The sequence below is a fragment of the Rhipicephalus sanguineus genome, chromosome 6 (genome assembly GCF_013339695.2).
Source record: "Rhipicephalus sanguineus isolate Rsan-2018 chromosome 6, BIME_Rsan_1.4, whole genome shotgun sequence".
Classification (NCBI taxonomy): domain Eukaryota; kingdom Metazoa; phylum Arthropoda; class Arachnida; order Ixodida; family Ixodidae; genus Rhipicephalus; species Rhipicephalus sanguineus.
In genome coordinates this window covers 141,077,813-141,085,312 of record NC_051181.1, presented here as the reverse complement: position 1 = coordinate 141,085,312, position 7,500 = coordinate 141,077,813, and positions in this window count along the sequence as shown.

Genomic DNA, 7,500 nt, shown 5'->3' with positions numbered 1-7,500 from the left:
AAGCTCGTTGTAAATTTAATCAAACAGCGGTAGCTGTGAGGAAGACGAAGTCGACTTAACCAGCGCAAGTGAAATCTCGCCGTAGTGGTGACTTACGGCGAATAGCGCTCCAACTATAGGTCTCATGCGCAACAGAACTATCTAGAACGAAAGGTGGTTTGCCGGGCGAGCTGGTACTGCATTCTTTAACAAAAGTGCGCCAATTCAACGGAGATGACACATAGTTATGGACAGTTCACGCTGTGTGTGTGTTATTCTGTCGTCTTCGTTGAATTAGCACACTTTTGTTCTTTAGAAAGCTTAGATGTCACGATAACCACCATTACTAACATTCGCGATATATCGCGAATGCTAGCCCTTCTTTTCTCTTCGCCTATTCTAGAAAATTTACGATGCTATCGCAAATGTATTATACTGGCGATACTTTCGCGAAATGTTCAACGTGTGACGAAAGAAAAAAAAAATGCTTCGACGAACTGTTCGTGTTCGCTCTCTAGTTACATATCCGACTCAGTCTTGTCACGGCATTTCGTAGAAGTACCGCACCGCTAAATGTCATCTCCGAACGAAATGCCGGAAGATTTAGCTGAGCGAAAAAAAAATAAATCGCTTGCAGTAACAACTTGCTTCGAAGGCTCTCGGTAAACGAAGAAATGCTACATTCTACTTGTTAGGTTAAATCTGACTTCCTTAAAAGATAAAGTAGGTTATAACATTAGTAGGAAGATTTCTTTTTATATTGACTGCGTTTTTTTGGGAGAAAGAACTAACAAACATCGCAAGAAAGGAATTTAAGCATGAAACCTAGTTTTCCGCAAGTGAAACTCTAAACTTCACATACCGTGAAATGTTTAAAAACATGCGATGTAGAAGCCATTCATTCGACAGGCGTTGGGCTACCGTACCGCTATTTCGTAAGCAGTTAGCTCTGACAACACGCGTATTCGCATGAACTGCTGTAAGTTGAGCGCGAAACAGCATATTGGTATTGCCAGCTTGCAGCAACTAATTAGTCACGACTGAACATTAATTAACAACTAATCAGACGCGAATTAACAGGTCTTGATTGCTGTCTTATTCTTTTGATTTAGATGTTGTAAGTAACCGACGGTTAATCTAATGTAACCTTTGCAGTTTTTTGTTTAACACTAATTCATTTTTCCATTAATGTCGTGAATACTACACTTAAACCAAGAACAAGTAACACCCCCCATATGCCTATTCTGACTTCATTATCTATTGTTGGCTTCATAAATTTTGTACAAGTGAATTCAACTGCCGTCTGAAGCTAGCATTTCTTGTGCGACTCTGGAGAAGAGACAATACCAACGATATATGGAAGATATCGTGTTATCAAAATACATTAGATACATTCGTACTTAATGTACATTTAAAAACGGGGCACAACGACATTGCCCGATTTGAAATGCTACACAGATGCGGTACCATCAGCGTTCTTTTTTTTTTTTCTTTCAGATAACATTGTTTTCTGTTTGAAGTGTACGATAAGCACTCTAAGGAGAAAAAAAAAATAGAGAGATAGAGAGAGAGAATGTGTTAATTATTTCGTTGAGTCATGACTTCCCACGTATATGACTCTCTTCAAGGAGACGCGTTAACTTTCTTTTGGTTCCCACGACCCTCCGAGTATAACGATCACCAAAGGGAGTTCACGTGACTCTTTAAAGAGAGTCATTCGTGGCAAGTCAGGACTTATACTTACAAAAAAAAATAAACCATCATATAACTATTCTTTCTTTTTCCTTAGAGTGAGGCAAGATCTAGGTCACCGCGAGTTGTACCTGCTTAGTATTTTTTTACTGTCTTTAGCGCAGCCCTCAAGAAACAAGACTTCAAAACTTGAGAGAGTTTTCTCTCCTGGTCTGTACTATATTGTTCCGAGCGCGCTATGCATCTAATTTAATTGTCGCAAGCACAAAAGAAAAAATAATAAAGAGAAAGAAAAAAGGAGTAAGGTGGAACGTACGTAAACACAGCTGGCTTGATTGTAACAGAACTATTCTTGCGAGCTGCACTTTCACTTATTTCCTGCTTTTAAAACTACTGCTTCGGCACACAACACTCGCTCGTGTGCTTTTAAGAGTATTCCTATGCCATGATTTGAACATCTACCAATTAACACGAGTGTAAGTACGACGCCACTTCTGGCAAGTTCTCTTCTTATTTTTTTTTCTCTTGTTCATACAACACTTATTTAGCCCGTATTGACTTTGTATGCATCTCTGTCAGTGAAATGCGAGGGTTTGTTTGTCACCGATACAGCTTCATAGAGAGAGAGAGATAGAGAGAGAGAGAGAGAAAATGAAGGCAGGGAGGTTAACCAGATGCTAGTTAGTATCCAGTATGCTATCCTGCACTGGGGTGGGGGAATAGGTGATTAGAAAGAGACGGAGAGAGAAAAAATAAAAACACGGCAATTATTATTGTTATCATCATCACATATTATTATTATTATTATTATTATTATTATTATTATTATTATTATTATTATTTATTATTATTATTATTATTATTATTATTATTATTATTATTATTATTATTTGGATACATAGAAAACACGAAGACGCACGCGAGAGCGTTCCACTCAGAGCTGTTCATACAGGCCAGTAGATCGCAGGAAGCCCAGTAGCGCTTGTACGGCCTTGTGCGACGGTAATTCTGGACGAAGGCGTAATATTCTTTCCTCTGACAGAGGCTCCAATTTCCTAAGTGTGTGTAGAGTCTGGTGTAGCCGACCACCCCTTTCCTTGCCGCATTACTGAACAACAAATATTAACAGTTACGACTGCGGTGCGCAATAGATAGTTCGGCATGTTTTGCTCATATAAAGCTCGAGCGTGCACGAGGCGGAGTAACCATGGTAACGCTGCCACGTGCAGCCCGGCTGTTGACGAAGACGTTCCGTTCGTGTCGGGTTCGTGCAGCGAATGCTAATTCATAGGCGTAGGTCTGTTCTGTTCTGTCATACGTAGGTTGCTGCCGAAGGATTGAGGCAAAGGTTACCTCTTGTACTCTATTACTGTACGTTATGCAGCGAAAGCTAAAGCCAGTCATACCAATAAGCCTGCTCGAAGTGCGATAATACTGGTCGTCTTGAACTTCGTTACAGCGCGACACTAGATAAAGTCCAGAGTAGGAAAAACGAACAACACTGCGAACAACATGGTCTTGCTGCAATATAGGCCGTGTCGGGCGAAAAGTAGTTAGTACCTGCAGGGGTAGCTTACAGGCTAACGTTTCGAGTTACTAAGCTTGAAGATGCGGGGTTCGATTCCCATGGCTGCAGCGGCCGCATTTCGATGCGAGCTGAAATGAAAAAATAAAAATAAAATAAAAATGCCCGTGTACTTAGGTTTAGGTATGCACATTCGAGAACCCCAGGTGGCAAAAATTAATGCGAAGTTTCCAACCACGGCGTGCCTCATAATTATGTAGTTTGGACGATTAAAACATCACAGGTTAAATAATTAAAACCAGTTAACAGGAGAGAGTCTCGCTCGCAGTTCAACTGTCTTATCATGGGGAAGCTTCCTGGCCTACCAGCCTTCTAAGATGTTCGGTCGATATAAGAAAAGTTTCCACTGAAAATTTTCCACTGCATTTCAATTCAAGCACGCGCTTTTCGCTTCCAGCTCACGGCTTTACGCAAGAAATGCTGAGCCATCTTTTTTTTTCTACGCTCCTTTTTCTCGAGATCGTGTCGACAGCATGTGCGACTTCTAAACACGTGGTGCGCTCCCGTGCGACGCAAATGCGAGCAGCTGCGTTGTGCACTCGATTACTCAGAGCAAAACAAAACAAAGAAAAATAAAGCTTAGCGTTAGCAGGAGCAGCGGCAGTTGACGGCAGCTTCTATACAGCTGCTATACGAGAGTGGAGAAATGATGAACGAGATGTTACAAAGAAAAAGAAAGAGGAAAAAAGAATGCAGAGCTGTCACCGGCGTCATGTCTTCGACGAGGGTGAACTGATGCTTGCGAAGAAAGGAACAATTACAATGAAGCTAAAATAATCACCAACGGTACTGCAGCAACGTGTGGGAGCGGCCTAGTTGGTATTCCACACAAACTGCTCAGCGTGAAAGTAGACACAGGAACACTGGTGAGAAGAGGACGAGCGCAGACTTCCAACTGAACTTTATTACAACAACGCGCAATTTGTGCGCTGTAATATATTTAGTTGCGTGTTGTAATACATTTCAGTTGGAAGTCTGCGCTTGTCCTCGTCTCACCTGTGTTGCTCAGCTTTTCTGTCACAATAAACCTCTCTCCCTCTCTCTGTGTTGCTGTGTCTACTTTCGCGCTGATCAGTTTTTAGCCAACGGTACGCCTTAGGTGTGTATAGCTGTTAGTGTACAAGTCTTCCGGATCCGTATTCAAAAGAAACGTCTTAAGTTGACTATGTTACATTAATAATATCTGGGGTTGGTATACGTGCCAAAACCACGATATGATTTCAAGGCACGCCGTGGTGGTGGGCTCCGGAAATTTCGACGAACTGGTGTTCTTTAACGTGCACCTAAATCTAAGCACACGGGCCTCAGGCATTTTCGCCTCCATCAAAAATGCGGCCGCCGCGGCCGGGATTCGATCTCGTGACCTTCGGGTCAGCAGTCGAGCACCATAACCACTAGGCCGCCGTGGCGGCTGTTAATGGGGAAACGACGGGGAGGTGTAACATGGAAAGCGAGTTCAGAAGGTACCGCTAGAACGACCAAGAAATTAAACTTTGATTATTTTTATTCATATGCGAAAACATGGGAACATAGCCTGCTTTAGAGCCGGCTATACCAACATTGTGATGTTGATACTGAAATGACAATTTATAAAAGGAAAAAAAAAACTACAAATTGACGAAAAGCACTATGCGTAGATACAATGGCCAGCGCACAAAGGCTGTCTTTGTGGGCATAGTCCGAAACATACAGGGCGGTCGCTCAGATTACCGCGGGCAGTCTTTAGAAACATTCTTGAGTTACATGGTAGCGACAGTGGAACGAAACAACGAACGAAAATATTTTCGGTGCGCTTCCTTACCTGTCTTTGCTCATTTTGTCTTTTGCCTTTTGTGTTCTTGTTTTTCGCAGGAGATGCTCGTCTAGCTTCAATTTTTCCGCTGGTGTGTGAGACGGTCCGCCTAGCGACGCGACCATCTCTGAGGTAAGTAAAGCTAGAAAACAAGACGGAAGGATCGTGTGGAACTACGACAACAACAACTGATTACGTCAGCGTTGACTCACGTTCTAAGTGTGCGTTACTTCAGGTTCATGAAGTACCGTGCTGTACTGTCAGCAGCGTATGCACTTACTATAAGTTGTTGTTTCCAAATATTGGCCTAGGAATCGTTACTACAATGTTAATGTCGTTTCGTGAAAGCATGCTGGGTTAGTGAACATGGTTAAGGCGAGAGCCTTAGAAGCCTCATCAAACGCGACAAGTGACCGTCTGCCGCGTAGGTATCAACACGAGTGTTGCAAGGAAAGTATCATATGATGAAGTCATCCTATGACGTCATCACGACTTCGCAGGTCACCAAAATTTGTGACGTCACATCATCCCATGATGATGTCATCATATGACGTTGTCGATTGCTCTAAGGTGGGCCGATCCCGGAGGCACTGAAAAACCACGTGTGGTGTAGAAAGTTTCCAATGTCTCCGATCCCGGAGGCAGTGCAAAAGTACGTTTGGCGTAGAAAGCGTTCTGGGCGGTGAGGAGGAGGGGGGGGGGGGGCGGAGGGGTTTCAATACAATCTACTGAGAAGAAAAAAATGGCTTTCGCCTTCGAGTCGTCTTAGGCAAATGCTTAAGGGACTGTGCGACTTTTGACGTTTAGCATGGTGAGGTGATGTGAAAAGAAAAAAATATACAAAAAAATAAAAGACAGTCTTTGTTACTGGTATTTCCGCTTGAACAATGAAGGCGTGTAACAAGGACGGTCGTCACATGAACGAGCGCATGTGACTCAGCTCACCAGGAATGAAAAAAAAAAAAACAGCAATAGATTAATACGCCCTTGACGTTAAAAGCGTTCGCAAGAGCAGATGCCATCCGATCGTGATGTCGGGCATTTTATTAGTCCAAAGGCAGCCACTCAATACCAAACAACACCAACGAAGGAAATGTTTTTAGAATTCGGTCCACGATACTCATTCCAGTATGGCTCACAACTCCTTAGCAGCTTCGCACTCACTGATAGAGAAGATATGTCCACCCACCAAAACGTCGGCATGCCTGTCCGAGGCACCTGTTCCTGTCGATACACGCAACGTCTACGGCACGTTGTCTTTCCATCCATCGGTTCCCGCCTTCACTTTGAATAGGTAGCAAAGATTTAATGCACAGAGAAGACGCAGGCCATGAAACTCGCGCGTGTTCAGTGCAATCATTTCCACGCTTACACCAACTTTCAGGTGCTGATATGTCCTGTAAAATATTTTGATTGACATTTTATCGAGCCACGCGAGGAGAGCAAGTTTTCGAATACAATTCATGGCCTTCCCAGGTCTCATCCATCCACATTCTGTAGCTGCGTAGTGTGCTTCCGTATCCTACAAAGACTCGCGTGAGCTGAGCGGAAATGTTACGCATGACGTCAGTGATAGAACGGCACGTCGCTGTCGAGTGTGACTGTGGCAGTAGTAGCTATGCTGGAAAAAGTAGCGAAAACAGCGAAGCGTCACGGCGTATAGGTTGCTTCGCTAGGATAATCAGAATACGTTATATTATAACCAGGAAGTTCCCGCGCGAGCGTTTCGCGTATGCCTTCCTTCAGCCCCCTTTGATTAACGTATAGTCACGTGAGGTTATTTTTATTCAACCCGGAAGCGTGTGCAGAACTAGCTTGACTCATACAGAAACTTCCTAGCTTCTTTCTTTCTTTCTTTCTTTCTTTCTTTCTTTCTTTCTTTCTTTCTTTCTTTCTTTCTTTCTTTCTTTCTTTCTTCTTTCTTTCTTTCTTTCTGTCTTTCTTTCTTCTTTCTTTTTTCTTCTTTCTTTCCTTTTCTTTCCTTTCTTTCTTTCGCTTCTGCGTACACAGTTCAGAACGGTTGCGCGCTGCGACTATTAGCCGCTTATGTTACGGCAATCCAATCTTTTACCGAGGTCACTTGTGATTTCACGTTGCCGGATTTCATTGTTGCCCGGATATGAACGCATGACCGTGGTTGTTGCTTGCAGTAACTGGAGTGCCGCGCTACTAGCTAGGCACGTGGATGAAGGTCCAATTCCGGGACGGAAGAAGGAAAAACTTAGGCGGGAGCATTGTGCAATGCAAAAGAAAGAAAGAAAGAAAGAAGAAAGAAAGAAAGAAAGAAAGAAAGTAGGTGAAGCACGCACACGGCAAGCCTCACGTGCCCCCATTATATCCCGGCAGAAGTTGGGCTCCTGAATTTTTTTTTTTCGTAAGTTTGCATCTTTTAGGAACGGAACCTTGAAGTTTCACACTAAATGTCGAGACGAATGGTCGGTTGCTAAAATGT